This window comes from Garra rufa, chromosome 1, assembly GCF_049309525.1.
Source record: "Garra rufa chromosome 1, GarRuf1.0, whole genome shotgun sequence".
Taxonomy (NCBI): domain Eukaryota; kingdom Metazoa; phylum Chordata; class Actinopteri; order Cypriniformes; family Cyprinidae; genus Garra; species Garra rufa.
The window spans coordinates 92111257-92123709 of NC_133361.1; the positions used below are offsets into that span (position 1 = coordinate 92111257).

General features: G+C 40.6%; 6 non-coding genes across 6 annotated transcripts; all 6 read right to left on the minus strand.

Moving 5' to 3' along the window:
• Nucleotides 1-3717: 3717 nt before the first annotated feature.
• Nucleotides 3718-3836, minus strand: LOC141299270 (5S ribosomal RNA). Its single transcript, XR_012341743.1, has one exon. It is a non-coding gene; the product is annotated as a 5S ribosomal RNA (ribosomal RNA).
• An 84-nt stretch (nt 3837-3920) lies between these two features.
• Nucleotides 3921-4039, minus strand: LOC141313754 (5S ribosomal RNA). Its single transcript, XR_012349831.1, has one exon. It is a non-coding gene; the product is annotated as a 5S ribosomal RNA (ribosomal RNA).
• Nucleotides 4040-4792: 753 nt separating this feature from the next.
• On the minus strand, nt 4793-4911 carry LOC141299283 (5S ribosomal RNA). The gene has a single exon (XR_012341747.1). It is a non-coding gene; the product is annotated as a 5S ribosomal RNA (ribosomal RNA).
• A 752-nt stretch (nt 4912-5663) lies between these two features.
• Nucleotides 5664-5782, minus strand: LOC141317839 (5S ribosomal RNA). Its single transcript, XR_012352193.1, has one exon. It is a non-coding gene; the product is annotated as a 5S ribosomal RNA (ribosomal RNA).
• Nucleotides 5783-6534: 752 nt separating this feature from the next.
• LOC141312450 (5S ribosomal RNA) lies at nt 6535-6653 on the minus strand. The gene has a single exon (XR_012349232.1). It is a non-coding gene; the product is annotated as a 5S ribosomal RNA (ribosomal RNA).
• A 752-nt stretch (nt 6654-7405) lies between these two features.
• Nucleotides 7406-7524, minus strand: LOC141299291 (5S ribosomal RNA). The gene has a single exon (XR_012341750.1). It is a non-coding gene; the product is annotated as a 5S ribosomal RNA (ribosomal RNA).
• Between the last annotated feature and the right edge of the window lie 4929 nt (nt 7525-12453).

Below are 12453 nucleotides of genomic sequence, written 5' to 3' on the forward strand. Positions count from 1 at the left end.
ATTGCTCTTTCAATCTCGTCTTCCCTGATTTCTTGGTCACATTCTTTTTTATGTTCCTCACTTACTTTTGCTTTTATCTGATTCAACAGTTCCTTTTTTTCCTCCTCTTCCACCCCCCTTGCACTAAACAGATCCTCATAAAAATTCTTTATTTCTTTTAAAATCTTTTCATTCCCTTCTACAATTTCCCCATTTTCCCCTCTTATTTCTTTTATCGTTTCAGCTTTCCCTCTCTTTTTTTCCAGATCAAAAAAGAACTTTGTACATTTTTCTCCCTCCACCACATATTTTGCTTTGCTTCTTAACCTCGCCCCCTCATATTCCTTTTCTTCTATTTCTTTCAGTTTCCCCTCCATTTCCTTTATCTTTTGTATGTCTTGAAATTCTTTATTCAGTTCCATTTCCAAACTTTCCTTTATTCCTCTTTCTTTGGATCTTTTGCATTTCTGAATAACACTACAATACCTGATTGAGAATTTTTTGATTAAAAACTTTACACTCTCCCACCATATTCTCTTATCCTCTTCATACATTCCATTTTCCTTTTCTTTTTCTATAATTTCTTTCACTTTTAAAACATAATCTTCATTCTTTAAAATCTGTGTATTTAAAATCCATACTCCCGGACCTCTTTGCATTTGACTCCAGTCCAACTTAAAAGATAAGATCTTATGATCGCTAAAACTTGTTTCTTTGTACTTAATATTTTCTATAAAATTCTCCACATTTCTTGTACATAAAACATAGTCAATTCTAGTTTGGCATACAAACTGCCCTACTATTTGTCTTCTCGAAAATTCTTTTTTCTTTTCATTTCTTTCTCTCCACACATCTATCATATTATTTTCATCCATTAATGCTTTTAATTCTTTTCTTCCTGTATCTGTTTTAAAAACCATTCCTTCAGCCATATCCTGTTTACTAAAAACTGTGTTAAAATCCCCCATCATAATTATTTCTTTATACTTCTTTACAATGTTTCTTAAAACATTAAAAAACTCTTTCTTTTCCTTATCTTCCACTGGTGCATGTACATTTACTAAAATCAAATCTCTTCCTTCATATTTTGTCTCAACTACCAAACATTTCCCCATCTTGTCCTTATACACACTTTTACTCACTTTAAAAACATCGTCCTTCATTAAAAAAGCCACACCTCTCCCAGCCCGCCCATCTCCATTATTATATAAAATACCTCCATCCCATCTCTTTTTATAATCATTCATCACATTTTCTCTCCAGTTTGTTTCTTGTAATGCAACAATGTCTTCCCTTTTACATTTTTCTTTTACTTTTTCAAACTTCCTCATGTCCATCAGACCCCTTGCATTAAAAGCAACACAACTTAAAACCATTAAAAGTAAATAAAAAAAATACATAAAAATCATTATTCATCATTTTCTCCCTCCAGGACCCTTAGCACATCAAATCTGTTAGTCTCTGTCATAATCTTTTTTCTTGCACTTTCCAAATTTGGTTTTACCTTCAGTGCTCTCCTTCTTATTTGTCCTTTCCCTCCTCTGTCTTTGTCCATTTTGTCCATCTTTATTCCCTCTTCATTGTCCGTTTCTTTAACTTGATCCAACCTTCCTTGTCCATCTCTCTCCACATCACCCAGAAAAGTATTAAAACTGTCCGACATCTCCATCTCTGTCCATTGAGTGTCCTGCTCCACTGTTTGTTCGTTATTATTAATGTTGTCTTCTCTTCTTTCTCCTTCCTCTCTGCAGCTCGGTCCTCCTTCCGTTTCTTTTTGTTGTAGTCCTTCCTCCTCGTTGTTTCCTTCATGCACCTGTCTGCCCACCTGTTCTTCCCTTCCTCCTTCCTCTCCCTCCATCCAACATTCACATTTATTTAAAACTTCCTGACACCCCGGGCACCTGACAGCATTGCAATCTCGTGCAAAATGTCCCCTCTCCTCACATTTGTAGCACACAAAATTTGGGCATTCTATTAGCAGGTGATCCGGGCTCATGCACAGCCTACAGGTCTTCACCTGATGGCTGTGCATCACCCGGAAGTACTGCGGCCCTTCGGCTGTTTCTAGCCGTGTGCTATATGGCAACGATGCCACTTGCTTGGGGAACCTCACCTTAAGGAACCTTGTTCCATCTTCAATGTCGGTGCCCGGGTAGCGTCTTCTTTTAATTTTGGTAATGGGATCAACTCCCCATCCCTCCAATTTTCCTAAAAATTTCTTTGTCATCCAGGTAGACAGGCAGGTGCATGAAGGAAACAACATAATCCCTGTTTTGTAGATTTTTTACTTCACAGTCCACTCCTTTTATTCTTAGTCCATCAATTAGTTTTTCACACGTTTCTTCTTTTTCCATTGTCAGTTCGTATTCTTTCCCTTGTCTTGGTCTTAGTGCTAAAATTTTGCCATGTCCACATTGTTCCGTTACAGCTTTAATAATGTCCTCCGCTCTCACCCCAATCACATTCTCCACATTCACAATCACTGTAGCTTCCTTTAAATATTGTCGCTCAACAAACTTTTCTCTTACTTCCTGTTTTTTTCCATTTGTAGCTCGTGGTCGTTTATCCAGTCCAATGTCGTTTGCCGTGCGTGTTCCTCCTGCCAGTCCAGTCTCGTTTGCCGTGCATGTTCCTCCAGCCAGTCCAGTGTCCATTGCCGTGCGTGTTCCTCCTGCCAGTCCAGTGTCGTTTGCCATCCGTCTCTCTCCAGCCAGTTCTGTTTCGTAATCCATTAATCCGTCCGTTTTTTTTAAAGAAAAATAAGTTAAGAAAAAAAAGGTTTAACCACCCTCCAGCCAGCAAAAATGCTGCTGTTAGGTGGTTTTATAACTGAAAAAAACACAAAAAAACTAACTTAAAGTAAAACCACTCACAAAACAAACAAAAAAAATCAAACACAAAATGGAGGAGAGCCTTCCTCTCCCAACTGCTGCCAACCACTTCCTGTTGCTCTCTAGCGCTCTCAGGTGGCGGTATGGCCGTAAGCGAGGGCTGCTCCAAAAAGTGGGCTATTTAAAGATCAGCCTCCGTAAAAGCCAGCATATTATATAAATAGTGAAGAAAAGGCAAAAGCTTACAGCACCTGGTATTCCCAGGCGGTCTCCCATCCAAGTGTAACAATCGGCCTTATCAGCCGAGTTACAAGGTTAAAATGGGGTCAGATTTAACTGTGAGAGATGACTAGTGGTTAAAAGAATGAGACATAAAAGAAGATTGGTTTAAATAGATTTGGTTTATTTACAAGGTTCACATAAAAGACTTTAAAACAACACGATAAAACGAGGTAAATGCTGTTAAAAGAATACAGTTCATTTGTCCATACCCTAAAAACAGTCCAAGAATCCCAGTGTGTTGATAAGTCCAATGTGAGTGTCCACCGGTGTATATACAATCCACAGAAAGTGTAATCCAAAGTTTGCAGGTGGTGAATGGAAAGGTGAGCTCTAAAATTAGCAACTCCTCAATCCAACAGTTTGGTGACTGTCCTTTGTTTGTCATGCTGCTCTCTTATACAGTTGTACTTCCTGCTTCCTGTCATGTGTCTAGTCACATGGCAGGCCAACCATCCATTTTTAAAGACACACACTCACTTAAAATGTTAAGAGTAATAAAATGGCCTAAAAAACATGTAAAACACTTAAAACTCTATAATACATTTAAATGATTGTAATAAATAGAGCGGTAAAACACGTCTTTCTAAAAGCCAGCATATTATATAAATAGTGAAGAAAAGGCAAAAGCTTACAGCACCTGGTATTCCCAGGCGGTCTCCCATCCAAGTACTAAGCAGGCCCGACGCTGCTTAGCTTCCGAGATCAGACGAGATCGGGCGCTCTCAGCGCGGTATGGCCGTAAGCGAGGGCTGCTCCAAAAAGTGGGCTATTTAAAGATCAGCCTCCGTAAAAGCCAGCATATTATATAAATAGTGAAGAAAAGGCAAAAGCTTACAGCACCTGGTATTCCCAAGCGGTCTCCCATCCAAGTACTAAGCAGGCCCGACGCTGCTTAGCTTCCGAGATCAGACGAGATCGGGCGCTCTCAGCGCGGTATGGCCGTAAGCGAGGGCTGCTCCAAAAAGTGGGCTATTTAAAGATCAGCCTCCGTAAAAGCCAGCATATTATATAAATAGTGAAGAAAAGGCAAAAGCTTACAGCACCTGGTATTCCCAGGCGGTCTCCCATCCAAGTGTAACAATCGGCCTTATCAGCCGAGTTACAAGACTAAAATGGGATCAGATTTAACTGTGAGAGATGACTAGTGGTTAAAAGAATGAGACATAAAAGAAGATTGGTTTAAATAGATTTGGTTTATTTACAAGGTTCACATAAAAGACTTTAAAACAACACGATAAAACGAGGTAAACGCTGTTAAAAGAATACAGTTCATTTGTCCATACCCTAAAAACAGTCCAAGAATCCCAGTGTGTTGATAAGTCCAATGTTAGTGTCCACCGGTGTATATACAATCCACAGAAAGTGTAATCCAAAGTTTGCAGGTGGTGAATGGAAAGGTGAGCTCTAAAATTAGCAACTCCTCAATCCAACAGTTTGGTGACTGTCCTTTGTTTGTCATGCTGCTCTCTTATACAGTTGTACTTCCTGCTTCCTGTCATGTGTCTAGTCACATGGCAGGCCAACCATCCATTTTTTAAAGACACACACTCACTTAAAATGTTAAGAGTAATAAAATGGCCTAAAAAACATGTAAAACACTTAAAACTCTATAATACATTTAAATGATTGTAATAAATAGAGCGGTAAAACACGTCTTTCTAAAAGCCAGCATATTATATAAATACTGAAGAAAAGGCAAAAGCTTACAGCACCTGGTATTCCCAGGCGGTCTCCCATCCAAGTACTAAGCAGGCCCGACGCTGCTTAGCTTCCGAGATCAGACGAGATCGGGCGCTCTCAGCGCGGTATGGCCGTAAGCGAGGGCTGCTCCAAAAAGTGGGCTATTTAAAGATCAGCCTCCGTAAAAGCCAGCATATTATATAAATAGTGAAGAAAAGGCAAAAGCTTACAGCACCTGGTATTCCCAGGCGGTCTCCCATCCAAGTGTAACAATCGGCCTTATCAGCCGAGTTACAAGACTAAAATGGGGTCAGATTTAACTGTGAGAGATGACTAGTGGTTAAAAGAATGAGACATAAAAGAAGATTGGTTTAAATAGATTTGGTTTATTTACAAGGTTCACATAAAAGACTTTAAAACAACACGATAAAACGAGGTAAACGCTGTTAAAAGAATACAGTTCATTTGTCCATACCCTAAAAACAGTCCAAGAATCCCAGTGTGTTGATAAGTCCAATGTGAGTGTCCACCGGTGTATATACAATCCACAGAAAGTGTAATCCAAAGTTTGCAGGTGGTGAATGGAAAGGTGAGCTCTAAAATTAGCAACTCCTCAATCCAACAGTTTGGTGACTGTCCTTTGTTTGTCATGCTGCTCTCTTATACAGTTGTACTTCCTGCTTCCTGTCATGTGTCTAGTCACATGGCAGGCCAACCATCCATTTTTAAAGACACACACTCACTTAAAATGTTAAGAGTAATAAAATGGCCTAAAAAACATGTAAAACACTTAAAACTCTATAATACATTTAAATGATTGTAATAAATAGAGCGGTAAAACACGTCTTTCTAAAAGCCAGCATATTATATAAATAGTGAAGAAAAGGCAAATGCTTACAGCACCTGGTATTCCCTGGCGGTCTCCCATCCAAGTACTAAGCAGGCCCGACGCTGCTTAGCTTCCGAGATCAGACGAGATCGGGCGCTCTCAGCGCGGTATGGCCGTAAGCGAGGGCTGCTCCAAAAAGTGGGCTATTTAAAGATCAGCCTCCGTAAAAGCCAGCATATTATATAAATAGTGAAGAAAAGGCAAAAGCTTACAGCACCTGGTATTCCCAGGCGGTCTCCCATCCAAGTGTAACAATCGGCCTTATCAGCCGAGTTACAAGACTAAAATGGGATCAGATTTAACTGTGAGAGATGACTAGTGGTTAAAAGAATGAGACATAAAAGAAGATTGGTTTAAATAGATTTGGTTTATTTACAAGGTTCACATAAAAGACTTTAAAACAACACGATAAAACGAGGTAAACGCTGTTAAAAGAATACAGTTCATTTGTCCATACCCTAAAAACAGTCCAAGAATCCCAGTGTGTTGATAAGTCCAATGTGAGTGTCCACCGGTGTATATACAATCCACAGAAAGTGTAATCCAAAGTTTGCAGGTGGTGAATGGAAAGGTGAGCTCTAAAATTAGCAACTCCTCAATCCAACAGTTTGGTGACTGTCCTTTGTTTGTCATGCTGCTCTCTTATACAGTTGTACTTCCTGCTTCCTGTCATGTGTCTAGTCACATGGCAGGCCAACCATCCATTTTTAAAGACACACACTCACTTAAAATGTTAAGAGTAATAAAATGGCCTAAAAAACATGTAAAACACTTAAAACTCTATAATACATTTAAATGATTGTAATAAATAGAGCGGTAAAACACGTCTTTCTAAAAGCCAGCATATTATATAAATAGTGAAGAAAAGGCAAATGCTTACAGCACCTGGTATTCCCAGGCGGTCTCCCATCCAAGTACTAAGCAGGCCCGACGCTGCTTAGCTTCCGAGATCAGACGAGATCGGGCGCTCTCAGCGCGGTATGGCCGTAAGCGAGGGCTGCTCCAAAAAGTGGGCTATTTAAAGATCAGCCTCCGTAAAAGCCAGCATATTATATAAATAGTGAAGAAAAGGCAAAAGCTTACAGCACCTGGTATTCCCAGGCGGTCTCCCATCCAAGTGTAACAATCGGCCTTATCAGCCGAGTTACAAGACTAAAATGGGGTCAGATTTAACTGTGAGAGATGACTAGTGGTTAAAAGAATGAGACATAAAAGAAGATTGGTTTAAATAGATTTGGTTTATTTACAAGGTTCACATAAAAGACTTTAAAACAACACGATAAAACGAGGTAAACGCTGTTAAAAGAATACAGTTCATTTGTCCATACCCTAAAAACAGTCCAAGAATCCCAGTGTGTTGATAAGTCCAATGTGAGTGTCCACCGGTGTATATACAATCCACAGAAAGTGTAATCCAAAGTTTGCAGGTGGTGAATGGAAAGGTGAGCTCTAAAATTAGCAACTCCTCAATCCAACAGTTTGGTGACTGTCCTTTGTTTGTCATGCTGCTCTCTTATACAGTTGTACTTCCTGCTTCCTGTCATGTGTCTAGTCACATGGCAGGCCAACCATCCATTTTTAAAGACACACACTCACTTAAAATGTTAAGAGTAATAAAATGGCCTAAAAAACATGTAAAACACTTAAAACTCTATAATACATTTAAATGATTGTAATAAATAGAGCGGTAAAACACGTCTTTCTAAAAGCCAGCATATTATATAAATACTGAAGAAAAGGCAAAAGCTTACAGCACCTGGTATTCCCAGGCGGTCTCCCATCCAAGTACTAAGCAGGCCCGACGCTGCTTAGCTTCCGAGATCAGACGAGATCGGGCGCTCTCAGCGCGGTATGGCCGTAAGCGAGAGCTGCTCCAAAAAGTGGGCTATTTAAAGATCAGCCTCCGTAAAAGCCAGCATATTATATAAATAGTGAAGAAAAGGCAAAAGCTTACAGCACCTGGTATTCCCAGGCGGTCTCCCATCCAAGTGTAACAATCGGCCTTATCAGCCGAGTTACAAGACTAAAATGGGATCAGATTTAACTGTGAGAGATGACTAGTGGTTAAAAGAATGAGACATAAAAGAAGATTGGTTTAAATAGATTTGGTTTATTTACAAGGTTCACATAAAAGACTTTAAAACAACACGATAAAACGAGGTAAACGCTGTTAAAAGAATACAGTTCATTTGTCCATACCCTAAAAACAGTCCAAGAATCCCAGTGTGTTGATAAGTCCAATGTGAGTGTCCACCGGTGTATATACAATCCACAGAAAGTGTAATCCAAAGTTTGCAGGTGGTGAATGGAAAGGTGAGCTCTAAAATTAGCAACTCCTCAATCCAACAGTTTGGTGACTGTCCTTTGTTTGTCATGCTGCTCTCTTATACAGTTGTACTTCCTGCTTCCTGTCATGTGTCTAGTCACATGGCAGGCCAACCATCCATTTTTAAAGACACACACTCACTTAAAATGTTAAGAGTAATAAAATGGCCTAAAAAACATGTAAAACACTTAAAACTCTATAATACATTTAAATGATTGTAATAAATAGAGCGGTAAAACACGTCTTTCTAAAAGCCAGTGTAGTGCCTGGAGGGCAATCAGACATGAAATAACTAGTTATATTCCTTAAATGACTTCTCCCCCATGATTAACACCTATGTGCTATGAGCCAGACCTTTGTTCACTATCCAACTCATCCCCCCACCATCAAGATAAGACTCTTACAGAAATGCAGATACACTTTCCTTATTCAGACATACAGTCCCACATACAGTTATATAGAAATGTACACATATTAATGTGTTACCTTTTCTTATATCGTTGTTTCTGTTATGTATGTCGGCCTCAAACATTAATCCGCAATAGGTGAATCATTGTGCATGCTAAGACTCACGTTTAGAATCACTCAGTCAACCGAGAAGATTCATAGATCATGTTTGGTGTCTATGAGCAGCATTTATTATTCCCTAAATGTTAATGTTTGTGGCATCTTAATAACTCCTTGCTTTATATGTATTATTGAACTTTTGAAAGTTTTGTGGCCAAACAACCAATCAGCTTCCACATGCGAAACCCCATTGTGAGAGACAAAGACTTTCAATCTTCCCTCCAAAACTCAGATCAACCGGATTGGACAAGGTCCAACTGTGGGCGTGAACGACCTACAGGTTTATAAACCTCCCCTCATCTCTCTCTCGCTCGCGCTTGCCTTCGGGACACAAAGACACGTCACCCGCACCTCCCCCCCAGATCCATGGGGGGGGGGGGGGGTCTCACCTAGCGGAGAAGATGATGAGGCCTGCAATACTGGAAAGGACTTTCTGAACTGAACACAAACGGAACAATGCACAACAACAACAAGCTTGCAAGTATCCGTCCTTTCTACAAACGTAGATAGCTGCGTTTAAGGCGTTTTATAAAAGAAACGATTTCAGGATGTTCAGAACCGTTTCATTCCTGTCCCTTTGCAAACTCACTTTCTGTCTCTCTCTCTCTCTTACTCTCTCTCTCTCTCTCTCTCTCTCTCTCTCTCTCTCTCTTACTCTCTCTCTCTCGCGCGTTCTCTGTCTATTTGTGTTTTATGTACGTTTGTCTATGTGCGATCGTTTGTAAGTAGAATAGTTTAATAAACAACCATATATTCACATATAATGATTCTCTGTGCTGAATGCTTACATTACAAAGTCACTTAAACTGTTTCGATCTCATATTGCTACCTTAAGCCCTATTCTGTTCAATTGTTTTAACTCCGTTCTGGTTAGTAGAAGTGCGTTGCCGTGACGACGGGCCAACGTCAGAGTAATGGATATCACTGGGCAAAGAAACCAGTCGATATCATTATTACTGTTACTGATCAGAAACTGGAAATTGCGTATATTTAATGACGATTATTATACACGATTTCCTGTGAGTTAAACTACTTTTCCCTGACTGAAATGTATGTTTTAAATAACTCATTTCATCCTATTCATTGGTTATAAGACCTGGTGGAGTTTGCAGTGTATATGCGATGAGAGGAACAGTCTCATGCATATACACACATATATTGATCATCTTAAATTCTTTGAGCTAACCAAAATTCTCTACATTAATTGGTGGAGAATGCGGGGAAGTTTTAAACTATGTGATGTGAGCAGCTCAGGAATAATTTGTGTGTCTGCATGCTTGTGTATTCAAACTCGGCTCGCGACTCGCGTCTCTTTTGTTTGTGTGTGTGTGTGTTAGAACGGTGTGGCCAAGCCCACCTTTAACACCTTCACAGATGTTTGAGCCTCTCGCACAGAGAGACTAAACCGCTGTTGAAGATGTAACTTAACTGCAGTTTATATATTGACCCTATAAAACGAAGAAATCTTTTATAGAGCGTCCTAAAGCCACCCTAAATTGAGCGAAGAAAACCTCTATTTTTGCGTGAAGAAGCTGATTGAGCGATGTTCCTCTTTCACCTTACAATGGCCATATCTTTATATTTTGAGTGTAGATAGGTTAGCCATTGATGTGCACTCCAATGCTAATCAGCTATCTTGCTCCTTTGGGTTAAAACCTCAGTTTAGCTAACTGATTAGGTTGACCCCGTTTGCTCGTCGAATAGATTTAATATAGTAAACAACTTCGCGTTATTACTGTACAAATCTTGATCGAGTGTTATTTATTCGTTTTGTGCAAAGCACACACAAGTCTTGTGTCAGCAGGCTGACTCAAGATCAAGGTGCACGCATCGTAACTAAGCAACCTTTTAATAGTGTAAGCATCCTATTAAGTTAAAGTTTGCAAAACATGTACCTGTGTTCAGTAAAACGGACACAAGAAATATACACCCGCGATAACGCATCGCCATGGTAACTGCGCTTAGATGCGCGTTCAAATCCACACAAGGTGGAATCTGAAATCCCGCATAAAAGGTATTTCCTTCTATTAAAAGATAGAAGTCTGTCTAAAACCTCTTCCAATACCTATGCCTGATTTCATATTATTTTTTTTTTTTATTTTATTTTATTTTATTTTATTTTTTTCCTTTGAGCAACAACGCTTATAGATAGTCCCAGTCAGTCTCTCCCTTCTCTTTTCCTTTTGATGTTACATTATTAATTATTGTTATTTAAACCATAATGATAATTAACATAATGTATGTTTTTTTTTTGTGTGTGTGATTTAATTTTAATTATTTCACCGCCTTAGATTCAACTCTCCCTTTAGCAATTATAATTGTATTTGCTCATTTTAAATTTTTGATTAAACAGTCTTGATTTAAATTTAAACTTTGACCAAATCGATCAAGTTGCACTCTCTCTACCCCGGGTAATTCGGCCCATCCCAGGGGGGCCTTTCTCTCTTTTGCTCTCTCAGCTCTGCCATTTCCCAGGTGTGACGACTCCATAGCGCCCCCACACGGTGGGCCCCGTCACTGACCTCAGGGCTGGCAGTCAGCTCACTTTCTCTCTTTTGCTTTAACCCTTTATACCTCTCTTTCTGATGGATTTTGTTCTTATTTTTCTCCCTATTAGAGACTGAACCTGTCTGAACATCAGTGAAATCTTTTGGTAACTACACCGATGAACTGAATAGCTCTAAAGTTAATCGCTCATCATTAAGTTTACTCATAGGTTCCTGTGTTTACCCACACAAACTATCTGACCCCTTCTTTACAGCTAGGCTAATAAGCGTTTAGTTTGCGTCACCATCTGATGACATCAGTTAAGTGCGCAACACATAGCAACATTTTAGCTCATTAGTTCTGTACGGACTTGCATTGGCTCGTTGTGCTTTGTCTCTCCCTCTCTATTTGTGTCAACATGTCACCATCCAGTCTCGCCATCCAGTCCAGACAAGGCAAAGATGCCATCCTGCCCTGGGTCTAGTGACTACAGCCCCTGAGCGGAGAACAGCCGGACGACCACGCACACAGGCGAATGGATCACGATCCAGTCAAGAGCTACGGCTGCAGAGTACCAATCGACTCATCTACAGCCCGGACCATCAGTGACCACGCCCTCAACAAGATCGTCTGACTAAAGCCGCAGCGGAGAAAGCTTCACCCACGACGGAACCAGGACAGCGCGCAGAACCGCCTAGACCATCTGGATGTTCAGAGATAGCGGATGAAGAGGACAAGGACCTACACGAGGAGAGAGGAGAAAAGCTTCAAGACACGCCTGCAACACCCCCACAGACTGAGCGCAGAGAGCAGTACAGGAGAACACTCCTAAACAGCGGAAGCTCTCTTTACAATGAACCCAGCACACCTTAAAGAACTCAAATTCTTGCAGATAACAATATGAACAAACAGGAGAGCTCAACACAAAATCTCTCCCGGGCCTAACAGCCCACCGTTCACACCTCACACGCCAGCAAGCTGGCCGGGAATCTGACAGCTGTCACCACAAAACGCTGTCTTCCTGAACACTGCAGTAGGCTACAACACACGCCTGTCTGCAAAACATTGACTTTTAAGCAAGAACATTTGCCCAGTGTGACCACGAGACAGATCTGCTTAGCTCCACCTCCAGCTAACAGGACCCCAGCCATTTGTACCAGCAGTCAAAACTGTCAAAACTGAATACAGCAGCTAAGAACGCGACTGCTACGACCAGCATCTGAGCCTACGTGAGACAACGCGACAGGCACCAAGGGAAGATGGCATCAACGCCAGAAAATCTTTCCCCTCAGATATCCACATCACACTGTGAGTCACCACCCAAATGCTACAGCCTTCTTCCGTACAGCGATTGCTCGATTCAGCGGACTCTACAGACCGCCGGAAAACAGCCAAGCACCAGAAGGCAATAA